General features: G+C 32.8%; 1 long non-coding RNA gene across 1 annotated transcript; it reads right to left on the reverse strand.

Moving 5' to 3' along the window:
* Positions 1-6,368: 6,368 nt before the first annotated feature.
* LOC130732293 (uncharacterized) lies at positions 6,369-8,300 on the reverse strand. The gene is made up of 4 exons (XR_009017000.1): positions 7,982-8,300; positions 7,661-7,818; positions 7,402-7,529; positions 6,369-6,926 (listed from the first exon to the last, which is right to left on the reverse strand). It is a non-coding gene; the product is annotated as an uncharacterized LOC130732293 (long non-coding RNA).
* Between the last annotated feature and the right edge of the window lie 6,071 nt (positions 8,301-14,371).

A 14,371-nucleotide genomic window follows, 5' to 3' on the forward strand; every position in this document is an offset into this window, starting at 1 on the left:
AACAGTGAAAGCCAATTGAAGAGAAGGATTGGGAACATTTCAATTTTGCTATTGGTTGTTATTAGGTTCATTCATAGCTTGTTGATTTTGTACTGTTGGCGTTGTTGCGTATCGACTCGTGCAATGTTATAGCTAACACATTAAATATCCCGCCTGGGGAGTACGTTCGCAAGAATGAAACTCAAAGGAATTGACGGGGACCCGCACAAGCGATGGAGCTTGTGGTTTAATTTAACGCAAAGCAAATAACCTTACTAGGGCTTGACATGCCGCGAGTCCTCTTGAAAGAGAGGGGTGTCTTCGGGAACGGTGACACGAGTGGTGCATGGCTGTGTAGAGAGCACCCAATGTTGTTGTACTGCTGTCTTTTTCTTTCCTGTTACTGACTTGGCTCATTCCTTCGTATAGCTGGTTCTGATTGTAGCTTATATTCTATTGTTATATCACCCTATGGCTCTTATACCATCTTAATCATGAAATCCCTTACTTTTCATTCTTTAAGGATTTATACCCTCATCTTTGTGTGTTTGTTGCCTGGATCTGGATTCGCTGCAGTCGGCCTTAATTGTCGTCCGATCAATAATATGGCTCAGATTTAAATATATATATATATTCCAGTTTAATCTGATTGTCTCTGTTTTTTCATGCATTACACTATATATATATATATATATATATATATATATTCCAGTTTGATTCTACGAACAATGAAATCTCTGTGTTTTGCTTGAAATTGAAACCATGGAAGAAGTAAATTGCTCATTTGTGGTATAATTCACTATTTAATCTGATTGAATATCGTTTCTTCCATGTGAAATTAAGCGTGGAATTTTCCATTTTGATTGATTATCATTTCTTTTTCTTTCTTTGTGTTGGGTATCTGGCTCTGAACACTGATTGCTGGAAAGAATCTAGAGTGCATGTTTTGTTTTAGGCTTCAATTTCCTGTTTACTGCTTTGGTTCATGCATGGGCATCTTTTACACTAACAGTGAAAGCCAATTAAAGATAAGGAGAAGAAAAAAAAGTTAAGGTATTGGGAACATTTCAATTTTGCTCTTGGTTGTTATTAGGTTTATAGCTTGTTGATTTTGTACTGTTGGCATTGCTGTGTATCGACCCGTGCAATGTTGTAGCTAACGCATTAAGTATCCCGCCTGGGGAGTACGTTCGCAAGAATGAAACTCAAAGGAATTGACGGGTCCTGCACAAGCGTTGGAGCATGTGGTTTAATTCGATGCAAAGCGAAGAACCTTACCAGGGCTTGACATGCCGCGAATCCTCTTGAAAGAGAGGGGTGCCTTCGGGAACGCGGGCACAGGTGGTGCATGGCTGTGTAGAGAGCATGCAGTGTTGTTGCTGTACTGCTGTCTTTTTGTTTCATGTTACTGACTTGGCTCATTCGTTATTCTATTGTTTTATCACCATGTGGCTCTCATACCATCTTAATTATGGCATACCTTACTTTTCATTCTTTAAGCATTTATACCCTCATCTTTGTGTGTTTGTTGCCTGGATCTGGATTCGCTGCAGTAGAATGCACTGCAGTCGGCCTTAATTGCCGTCCGATCAATAATATGGCTCAGATTCATTTAAAGGTTATAATATTAATTTCATTAAATATGAATGGTCCGATCATAATCCAGCGGTTGTGGTTCTCTGACTGCAGTGAATGTTGGCAAAGTCGACAGGAGTGAATCCAAATCCTACTTGCCTCCTTACTTTTCATTCTTTTGTATATTTAAGATACTATAACTAGTACTAATTAAATTATTTCTTTCTTGTCCAATAAAAGCCCTTCCTTTGATTTTCTATTCTATTACGAAGTATTAGAATTCAATTATCCATTTAAGCAAAGATGATCAAAGGCCACAAATACATGATACCATAATAAACTATAGAAATCCTGCTATAACTTTGTCTCCTCTAATATATCTATTCTCAACTTTCTCCATATTAGCTTCTTATGAGTTATCACTTCAGCTTAGCTGAGATTAATTACTAAAGTGGGTAAAGGTTGTGAATTGTAATTTTTTGATTTGTTGTAGTTGTAGAATGTAGTACTCTTCATTCATGTTGTGTGCGTATGACATGAAGCACCGGTACGCCGAAAATGGAGCCGTATCCGTTCCAGGTACTTTTGTCTTGTGGGTACTTTTTACTCTGGTTAAATGTAAACACTTTAACCCATTTAGCCAATTACCATTCACTCAGTGCGACTCTGCCATTTCACCCGTGATGATAGATTATCTCCCTGCCGCCGTTGCTCATCCTTCCTTCAGCAGCCCGACACTCCACCACCTCCAACTGGCATGTCTTTGGCTTTCTCTTGTTGTTCTGGTATAGATCTTTCAAGGTTTTTCGGTTTTTTCGGTATGGATCTGTCAAAGAAACTTGGAATAAAAAGTACGACACATACGTCCATTTTAGTTTTTTATTCTGGTCTCGTTCATCAGTGCCTTTTTTTCTTTCTGATTTGTCACCTATGCAGCTATGCTATTTTAGTTTGATATCTTTTCCTATTTTTTTATATAAATTAATTATATTTATTTTTGAGTTTAAATTATATATATATATACAAATTATATTATATATGTATTTATTTATATGTTTGCGTACCCATACCCAGGATTTAAAAGACCGTGTACCTCGTACCCGCACCAAGTACTAGTACCGTTCCTGTATCTGTGCATCCTTGGTGTATATCTAGTAATTCTTAAAATATTCCTTTCCATCCTTTATTGTCAAGCTCAAATATATATATCATATAATTATGCCTGAAAGTAATTTTTTTGGTTGCTTGATTACTCTTTCATGCTTAGGAAAGTAGTTTTTGCTGATTGTATGGTTTTATCTCTCAATCTTGCTGACCAAAGTCGCGCATGCACAAAAGTTTCTTTGCATAATTAAGTAAAATCATGAACAAGATGTTAGATGTGAGAATTGATTACTGTTATGAGCTTTTATTCACATCACTCTATGAATAAAGCTCAGGACCACTCGCTAGCCAGTAGCATGTCACAATAAAAAACTCAATGTGACGAAACATATTATTTGGATCCTCCCGAATAGTATAGAAAAAAGACATGAGGATACGTGCACTACCAAAATCAGCCAAGGTAAAAAAAAACAGATAAAATCCTGCATATATATTTATATATATATATATATATATATATAAATGCAACACACAAACGACAAACGACAAGCGTTGTAAAACAAGACAAGTTAAAAGTGTGTGTCATGTCGTCTCAGGGGAGACAAGACACCACAAACACACTAAATCCATTATCATGCTACGACCAAACAAAAAAAAAACACATCTATAAAAATAATATATTAATACAAAAATATATTTTAAAAAATAACGTAAAAATCATAAAAACACACAAAATAAATTAAAATGAATATTCCCCGTGCATCGCACGGGTAAAAAATACTAGTAAGTAATAATTCATCAGAGATATGCAAGTGAAAAGGCTAACCTCTTACCTTAAAAAAAAAAAAAAAAAGGCTCCCTTAACGTGGACCGACTCCAATGTGGTTCAAGGCAACAGCACTATTGTTTCAAGGCTTGATAATTAACTAGTGTTTTTTTACCCGCGCGTTGCACGAGGAATATGTCTATCGTATTTGATACATCAATTAATACCTTGATTATTAAAAATATATTAAACAACGGATGAAATAGAAGAGTCAGAAATCCTAAGCAAAGTGGACATAAAGACTTCTCTTCTAAGCCTGATACAGATCAACAGAAACTCGTTTCACATTCTTCGTGAATATGAAGAAAGTAGCACAAATCATAGATATAAGGAATTGTCAACATATTAAACAATAGATGAAATAGAAGAGTTTGAAATGCTAAGCAAAGTGTCAAAAAGTCTTAAATTGAAACTCTTATTGCATAGATTGAAATTCGTGCAATTGATTAACTAATAAAAAGATTGGTTAACAAAATCTCAAATATTGCAAAACATATAAGGGGATGGTTTAATATAAGGGTGGAAATAGGCCGAGCCGAGCCAAGTTTTGCGTGGTCTAGGCCTGACCTGCACTATCTTTTCGTGGCCCAAGCCTGGCCTGTGGCCTATCAATAGGCCAAATTTTGTGGTTTGGCCTGGCCTTTTCTAAGGCCTGGCCTGGCCTACAAGCCTGCTTAAAAGCCTATTTAGCAGACAATTTTATCAAAAGAATAGGCTGGCGGGCTAATAAGTCTTTTATATATCATTGCACTTTCTTTTCAAATAAAAAAAACATGTATCATTGCATTTCAAAAACTAAATCTGTATCATTGAATATGTCTGGAACGTTTCTAATCTAGGTTAGGGTAGGGACTTGGGGTTTTCTTTTATACTAAACTATACATCAATTTAAAAAAATCAAATAATATATTATTATATTATATTTATTTATATTATTAATAAAAATAATATATAAATAGGTCGGCCTGTTAGGCCAAATAGGTTTTTTTAATAGTTTGGGTCTGCCCTTTTTAGTTAAACAAGCTTTTAAAAAAGCCTAAGCCTGGCCTTTTTAATAAACGAGCCGAGCTGAGCCAAGCCTCTAACGAGCCAAGTCATATGCCCTTGACGAGCCGCCTGACCTATTTCCACCCCTAGTTTAATAACTAAAGAGACTTTATAGTAGAACTTGGGTGCAATAAAACTATTATTTGATACAAATATAAAAATAACTAAAGAATAAAAATAATGAAACTAAGTCTCTATTCAAGTGAAGAACTTAATATATAGGCTTAATACATCAGAAGGCCTCTGTAATTGTAAAGGGAATCAAATCCTTTGCCTGGAAAAATTTTGCATCAAATTGGGTCCCTAGAATTTTTTTTTAATTCAATTAAGGCCAAAGTGTGTCAGCTTTCAACTTTATCTCAGTCATCAATTCCACGTGGCTTTTATAATTTTTTTTAATTACAACTCAATTATTTAATCATAAATAAAAAATTTAAAAACTTAATAAAAAAACTAATCTATATAACCATTCACTCTATATTACCAAACACTAAAACCAAACCCCTCTCACTCACAAAATCCCCAAATCAAACCAAACCTAGGGTTTCATCATCTTCTTCTACTTCCTCTTCCTCTTCTTTCCAATCAATCACAAAATGAAAGCTTCTCTCAAATTCCACGAGGAACAGAAGAAGCCATTGTTCAGAGCTCTGGAATGGTGAGTTGAGGAAGGGCAATGGGGTTGCTGGTGAGGGCTCGGGGTTTGCAGCGGGTTCTGATGTTGCGGAGGCCTGCTTGGCAGTGAAGAGGCAGATGGAGGTGCTGCTATTGGAGAACGGGTCGCTGAGAAGCGCCGTGGAGGATCTCCGGCGAGAAATCGGTGGTGGAAGGTACATAAAGATTGAGAAGAGTGGAGTCAAAGGGAAAAACTCTGATGGGAGAAAGAGTGAGAAGAAAACATTGCCGGATTTTAGTGAGTTTTCTGGGAAATCAATGGAATCTGATGTCGCCGCAACTGGTGCCTGAACCATGGGGTTGGGGTCTAATTGTGTTCTTGTCTGTCTTTCCTTATTCAGTGTCACATATATCATGATATATAAAAATATTATGTTGATTCTGCTTGGTGATAAAAAAAACAATCTAATAATCTTTTTTTTTTGGGTACAAAAATCTAATAATCTAACTAAACAATCTAATTGTTTAGTTAAGGATTATTCTTTTCAAAAAAAAAAGATTATTAGATTAGGTATTTATTAAGTTTTTTATTTTTTTTTAATGATTAAGTTATTGAGTTGGAATTAAAAATATTTTTTTATTTTTTTAATCAAAAAAATTATAAAAGACATGTGGAATTGATGACTGGGATAAAATTGAGATTTGGCCTTAATTGAATTAAAAAAAAGTATTTGATGTGAAAATTTTTCAGACCCTGGAACTGATTTCCTTTACAATTACAGGGGTCTTCTGATGTATTAAGCCTAATATATATTACAAAATATTCATCTTCTACTAACGGGCAATTCCCTTGAAGCAAAAATTCCCTAAACTCTATATTAAAGCCTCATCTACCTGCAACAATGGCAAACAGATCGATTATTATTCTGGACTAAACTGACTTGGAAACAAATTGAGAAATTTACAATAGACTAAAAAATTGATCAAGTTGACAAAATATATAATATAATGGGATTATAATAACATTGAAATGCTAATATAAATAGCATAGCAAAGTTTGAGTAGGTAAGAGTTTTAATCTTTTTATCCCTCTTTCCAAAGCCCTTTCCCTCTGTTCAGAAAAATTATTATCTATACAAATATAAACATATCAAAAGGACAAAAATAATGAAGCTTGTAAGACTCTACTCAAGTGAGAAGCTTAAAATACATTACACAATATTCCTCTTCTAATAACGGACAACTTCCTTGTTGAAGCAATCACGCCCCCCTCATCTGGATTCTATCTAAAATCTATATTAACATCACCATTTTTCTCCTCAAATTAATGTTTATCCTCTGAATCATCTAACTATTATTCAGTAAAAACCTTGAAGAAAACAACAACACATCCATTGAATTGACTTAGATCTCCAAATCACAATCTTGGTGGATTTTTTTTATTAGTAGAGTATGACCTACATCACCAAACTTCATTTTCTATAACCAATAAATATGTGTGTATGTCCATGACCCTTGTTTTTTGGCACTGTTATCTGATCAAATCCATCAGTGTGAGTACAAAAACGACACACTCACCAGCCTATACAATGAGTAGTAAATGCTCTATAATTAATAAGTCACAAAAAATGATTAATCTTTAAGGTTATGTGCTAACAGTCTATTGGAGATTAAGCTTCACATGTTACTGCACCTTCCCCAGTTTAAGAATCTCAATCTTCCAAGAAACTTCACATACAATCATCAATAGAGATTTATCTCATTTGGTAGTACACAAAGCCTGCATATAACAATAAAATCCATGAAAATTCTTTCCTTAGAGATCCTTTGTTTAAATCTCAAGATTTATTCCCTTGATGAGAGTCCTCATTTGAAATTCAAGTAAAAAATATTAGAAGTTGAGTAAAAAAATATAGAATATTAAGCAAAAATTAGTAACAGTCTTTTTCAGCTTGTTTAGTACAGAAAATTCATTAGATAACTTTTAAAAGAGGATTTCTTTACAACTTTGACTTGTTTAGTCTATTTCCGGTTAACAATCTCATTTATAGCAGCGAAGGGTGCAAACGTTATAGTGAAGGGGGTAAAACAAAAAATCTAGATTTAGTCTACCATAACCCTTATCACGACACAGTCATATACTACAATACAATAAATCATTGGAATAATCATAATAATAATGGGAAAGAAATCTTCTAAGAGCTCAAATAAAAAATGTAAGTCCATTAGAAAGTCAGGGGAAGAGCTAAAATTACCTCTTAAAGAGTAGCGCGGATTCAGCAAGTGGAAGCATGCAAGACATTGCTATCTTCATTAGAAGATCAAGGGGAAGAGCTCCAATCTTTCAATCTTTCTGATGTTTGAAATCAAATTGAATGAGTTTCTGAAGTGAGAGAGTCAAAGTGAGAAACTAATGTAATTAAATTTGAATTTAAAATCAACAATATTTGGAAACAACAATAACATTATAATTGTCACATGATGGGGAGAGAAGGAAGTGGGGATGTATAATACCACTGCAGCTATAGCCTTATACAACCAGCTCTTTGGTATGTTTCTCCTTAAGCTTAGCAGAAAGTTGAGAAACCTCTTCCTCCGCTTGCTTCCTCTTAGCTTTAAACTCAGCCTTGCAGCCCCGCGTTGCTCCCTTCTTCATTTCAAATTCATTTTTTCTGCCATTCAATTGTTGATTTATTAACATCTACTAATAGATATTAAACCAAAAGTAACCCAAACAATCAAAACATGAATCTCACACTTCAACCTACAAAACCAAAAAAAAAATGTTTTTAAAAAAGATGTACCTTATCAAGATTAGGGAATTAAAAAAGGTACCTGCAAATGGTTGGTGTTCCATATGTTTCAGCAGGGGAAATTTCATAGAACACAAACAAAAGAAAGCAAAAAATCAATAGCTGATCAAGGAGAAAGCAAATACATTAGCTAGTTTCCAATATATATATCAAAAGAATAGCAAAGAAGCCCTTAAGCAATTATTCTTGCTTCTAATAGAAACAGAAACTCAGAAAGCATGTAACTTCAACTTTTCACACAAACTTAATTCCAATCCTAATTGCAAAGCTATTAATCCAGAAACCTATCTCTGCATATATTAACCAATAAAGTGTCAATCACTCCAAGGAAAAAAAGAGGTTGTTACATGATGAACTTTATCAAAAATTTTAGTATCAGCCACAGGTTCTAAACTGTACTGATATGCTTTTAGAAAAACCTAAAGAAATTTCATGGTAGATAGACAAAATCATCTCTAAAAAGGCATCTTTAATGGGTTTCCACCCATTTGATTGTCTATTTATGTCTATCATATGATAGTAATCTAATGTGTCACAAAGTTTGCCCGTATTCAATAGTCAAAGTGATGCTATGCAAAACATAGATTAATAGGAAGTTAGTCCTAATCTGAATGGGTATATGGGAATATAATAGAATATTGGCTCATGCTTCAATAAACAGAATGTATGTAATGAAAACCTTGTCGACCAGAAATTGTAAGTTTGTAAACCAACAGATTGAAAGTTGTGGATCATAAATAAGGGAGCTCAATCATTCTTTACATGAAATAATAACACTGAAACTATAGGTACTCACTGTGTAAATGCTCAAATAGTGTTCCGTTAGGGGGAGAAGTGCTGTGAAACGCCACATTCCATAACTTACATGCTTAATCATGAATTTATACTGACCCTTCATGTCATTCAATGGCCACCCGTGTACTCCTTCCATACATCTTTCACAAATATCTGAAAATTCAAAAGCTCCCCTAATCAGCACACAAAAAAACCATATATGACAAACATAAAACTAAACACCAGACCCTAAAAATGCCAAAATTCAAAGAAGAACACAATCTTGGTTTTGTTGTTGATTGTTTTGTATGTTTATTTGTTTAAAAATCGGTTTCAAGATTTGTTATGTAAATAAATTTTAGGTGAAGAAAAAGTTTATTTTTAGAGTATTAATTAAATTTTATGTTATTTTTATTGAATTTTCAGATTTTTATTTAATTAAGAATTTTATGAGTTTTTATTGTGATTTGGTAGTTTTTATTAATTAATTTTTATGGTATTTTTATTTAATTTTTAGTTTTTCATTTAATCTAGGTAAATCTTAGACAATTAGGGCAAATCTTTTAAAATTTTATGAAAAAGTTTCTTAGATTTAAAATTACCTTTAAAAAATCGGTTTCAAGATTTGTTGTGGTAATAAAGTTTAGGTGAAGAAAAAGTTTATTTTTAGAGTATTAATTAAATTTTATGGTATTTTTATTTAATTTTCGGATTATTATTTAATTCAGAATTTTATGAGTTTTTATTGTGATTTGGTAGATTTTGATAGTTTTTATTAATTAATTTATATGGTATTTTTATTGAATTTTTTGGTTTTTTATTTAATTTAGATAAATCTTAGATAATTAGGGCAAATATTTTCGGATTCTTATAAGTAACATTTGTTGACATGTATATGAATGACTCAATAGAAACAAAATTGTATCCACCTTAATATTTGAGAGGAATAAGCTTAAATCAATCTTCCTAAATACATAGCACATCTTCAATAACTTGTCATATCAGTCCAGAAGGGTTGATGATGGTGATGATGTCAACCCTATCGGCTCAAACCTCCATGAGCATGAGCCATTTGCTATCCATTAATATTATTACGCAATGGAGTGAGAATCGAAGGATGTGATTGGAGAATTAGAAGGTAGAGGAGGATCGTGAACGTTCTGTCTGATGCGTGATGCATTCCAGAAAGGGTTAGGGTTTGTGTGGATGACATCTTAAGGGGGACTAAATTAAAGATAGATAAAAACTACCAAAATCTAGTAAATCACAATAATAACTCATAAAATCCTGAATTAAATAAAAATATGATAAAAATTCGGTACTAATTAAAAATAGATAAAAACTACCAAAATCTAACAAATAACAATGAAAATAAAACAAAATCTTTAAAAAATATTATTTTATATATGCTTTTTTCACGGATTTGTTTTTCTTTTTAAAAAAAAATGTACACATATGCTTTTTTTAATATTTTTAATATTAAATGAAAATTAATATGTGATTGACACCTCATCAAATTGGCCTGAGAATTAACGTGGGAGTAACACGTCAAAAAATTGGCCTGAGAATTAGTCTGTGAGCGACACGTCATCAAATTGACCTGATGATAGTTCTTCTTTTCTAATATATATATTGATACTCATGTAAAAAGATATGTTTTTTAAAAAATATTGTATTTTTCTAACATGCCAAATGGAAGGATATTATGTGCGGTGTTTGTAGCCAGGGAGTCTTCTTGATTTTTTTCTGCAATACACAAGATGGTAATGGCTTGACGAAGCTAGCAAAGTTGGCACATGTACTAGAAGATTCAAGCTACATGCTATTGTAAATGAAAAACCTACTTTGACAAGGGCACACAACATGAATATCGTTACACGACTAACATAAAAAAGGACATCACGATAAATTAGTCTTTTTATAAAGAAAATATGATACAATTATCTATGCCCTATGCCAATAAAGTTAAAATAAACTGAGACTCATTTTTACAAAATAACTAGTAAGTAGCCCGTGCAATGCACGGGTGGGCGGGTATTTTTCTTTGTAAAAAATCTAAAATATGTTTTAATTAATATATAAAGATTAAATATTTTAGCTTAAAAATGTAATTAACACTTTACTAACTCTATGAAGTTTGATTTTGAAAAAATAAAACTCTATGAAGTTGAAGTTGGCAGCACTCCCCTTTTATCCTTTATGCAAACTGAAGTTTAGCGTGATTACATTCCAAGTGTTGAACTTAGTCTGTTCTCTTAAATTAATAAAATATGAGAAAGTAAATAATTAGATCAAATTATGTTTAAAAGTTAATTCACATATACAATGAAAAAATAATAAAAGAATTATTACTTTTTTTTATGGAAATAAAAGAATTACCACTTGAATTTGAAAAGATTGTCCTACTTTTAATATAGATAGTAGAGAATATATAAATCGTGATATCCTAGCTTACTTGGACAATCCAGCAAAGCTTTTATTTTGTTCTAAATTTTGAAATAATTCATTTCTGTCAAGAGAATAGAAAGGAATGACTGGTTTGGTAGAATACTTGAGATTTAGTATTGGTTAAGCCATTTACCATATTCTTGCAATCTCTGATATCCATCAGAATTAATCGTTAAAACTTACAACGTAAAGCACACCACTTTATCACCGTGGCTCTCTTGAGCCTGTGCTAAAAATATATCTCTTGAGCTTGTATAATTATTTAGAAATTAATATAATCAATTCTCCTTGACCTACCTGAAAACACTCCCACTCATGAGGTATAAAGATCTAAGGATACTCTAGCATCACACTTCGAGCTAATTCTAACATACATGAGAATTAATGTGTATTTATTTGGATAAAAAAGAGATTGCAAGTAACTTTCACAAAAGAAGACAGAACATGGCTTAAAAGAAACTATTATTTTGGGTATTTAGTCAAAGGAAAAATCTGCCAATTCTATCATCTAAAGTTCTCATTCTATTAAAAAACACCAGGTGAAAATCTTAATCAAACACAGTTTCATGAAGCTAAAAACAAAAACAAAATGTAGGGTAGAAACAACCAACATCAATTACAATATAGAAAGAGTAAACATTAAAATGCTTCGTTGTGCTTGAACAAAAGCATTTTGAATTTCTTAAATAATCAAAAGCGTTTGTTACCATGACTAAAAACAAAATGAAACATTGAAACTGAATGACCACACCCTACTTGTTTCTTTGTGCTCAAACCCTTTCTTTCTTCTCTTAGAACGAATCTGAATGAACACACCAACCTGCATCTTTGTGCTAGAACCCTTTCTTTCCTAAGCATTTTGACACGTTGATGAATTCAGCAGCTAACACACATATTAAGGCAACCTATTCGTCTAACTATTTAAAGATATCAAAGATATTCATTATCTTGAAGACAACATGCAACATATAGATATAGATAGTTGACAGAATTAGATAAATTCAATTAAGACAAATGATAGAAAGTGTCTATTGAGAAAACCAGTTTCAATAGAATTATGCCATTGTAAAACAAATCTGTATGTTAAAACAGATTTTGTAGGATACTGTTTTGATGGGTACATATATGTTTAATAGATCTAACTAAACTATACTAAAACAGAGGAGAAAAAAAAAGCAATGCATTAACTCACCAAGTACCAATCGACCAACTAAACTAAACCTAAGGAAGGTTTAAAACATAAGAAAGTCAAACTAATTAAAAATATAAGGCAGAGATGTAATTTCATATAGGTAAAGAAACATGCATCATAATCTTTTTCCTCCACAAAACCTGTCTCTTCCTTTTTAATTCTCCTTAAGTTCCTCTTGCACTTTCATTTGTTCTAATTCTGCATTAGGTGAGGAAGCAAGGTTTCTCAGGGAGGTTTCTTCTCACTTCTAAGAAACTTGCTGCAATGTCTCTGTGGCTTGTATAATCTCCAAAGTTATTAGTTGTACAGAATTCACCTCATGAGCCTCTTTCATCTGCTCCTGAATCTCTGATTTTTTGTAACATGCAAAACACAATCAAGAGGATGGCCTTTATATTTTCAGTGTAAAGTCATATGATGGAAAGTCAGAATTCAGTTTAAGCATTTATAAGTTCCAGAAATGTAACATGCAAAACACGATCAATGAAGGTTACAACAAAAAAAAAAGGGTTAAGAAGAAAGATTCTGAGGGTTCATCCTTATGTCCTTGTGGCAAATAAGAAATCCCCCGTTGTTGCGTTACACAGGCAAAATCGACAAATTTGTAAAAGAATATGCAAATCTTAAACATATAAAATAGAAGTTATTTAGTACACACGTCAATACTAATTCACTAATAGTCCAATTTCTTTCTCCCTCTCCACTCCTTTGGCCATCTAAATCACTAATTCTAGTTTGGTCAGTCAGTGTCAAAAAAAAAACTCAGAAGAAACAAATATACTGTAACAAAAATTCTGCTACAACAATTATTATTATAAGACACTATATGCAGTTTTCAGACTTCAGAAATTTGGAAATGAAAACAGATTCAATTCTAAAATGGTTTGATGTCTCATATAAACAAATCAGTTGAGATTCTGTTTATCTGCACGAAGTCGATTGAGAAAAGTTCCAGAAATGTAAAAAATATAAACTTGAAAAAAAAAGCATACCCATAAGATGTTGAAACAGCCCTTCAGAGCTTTACTGATAAGAAACATCGATTCGACCACTTGAAATTTCGCTTCAAATTTTTTGCAGAAGGAAACTTCGAAATTCCGCATTGATGAGCAGGAATGGGAATTCAATAGAAAGGAATGTCATGTGAATTCCGCATTTTCTCCTGAAAAAGCCCCAAAATTTCCCCCAAGGCGCTGGATTTTCAAAATGCAAATCGAAAATCAATTTGAATTCCATAATATCTGATTTGAGAGAGGTTTACAGGATAGGATTGTGAATAACTGATTCGAAGTGGAGAAATTTCAGGGGAAGAGAGAGGTTTCAGTTGGAAGAGGAGAATGCAGGATGTGGAGAACATACGTGAAGAAGAGTTTCAGCACAGTGCGTGAGAAGCACGATTGCTCAATTGAAGAGAGAGAGAGTTTTTTTTATTAGAAAAAATGGCGTGGCAATTTGTAAAGGAGAGTGTGGTTTTTGAGTGCCTCACTTTCCAGAGTGAGGTCTCAAAATTATTAGATAACAGGGTGGATAAATGCTTTTTCTAAAAAAGAAAAGAGTTAATCTAACGAATTCCACATTCTTAATCATCATTGTAAAAACTTTAATTCTCATTTATCAAATAACTAATTAGCCACTTAAATAATTTTAATATCATCAAGTGTCCCACAAATGTTCAGCTAACAAGAGGTCTAAACTTCAAGTACCCTCGCCGAAGAAAAAAAGTTTCGCTTGCAATGTCTGACAGCTGTAGTACGGTTGTCGGTGTTTTGACTACTCCTTTAAAGAGGAGCGTTCGTGCAACAAAGACTAATCATATTCTCCATCTTTTATGTAGATATGTCGAACTTGTAAAGATCATGCAAATATAAATTTTGTTTATTATGTCCCAACCCTAAACATTTGAAATTCATCAACACAATCTTCCACCAACTCATTGTGATACCACTTCATCAACGAATTCTTCTCTATCGCATGTATTGTGTCACTCAGGTAATTAAA

Source organism: Lotus japonicus, chromosome 1, assembly GCF_012489685.1.
Source record: "Lotus japonicus ecotype B-129 chromosome 1, LjGifu_v1.2".
In the NCBI taxonomy this organism is placed as follows: domain Eukaryota; kingdom Viridiplantae; phylum Streptophyta; class Magnoliopsida; order Fabales; family Fabaceae; genus Lotus; species Lotus japonicus.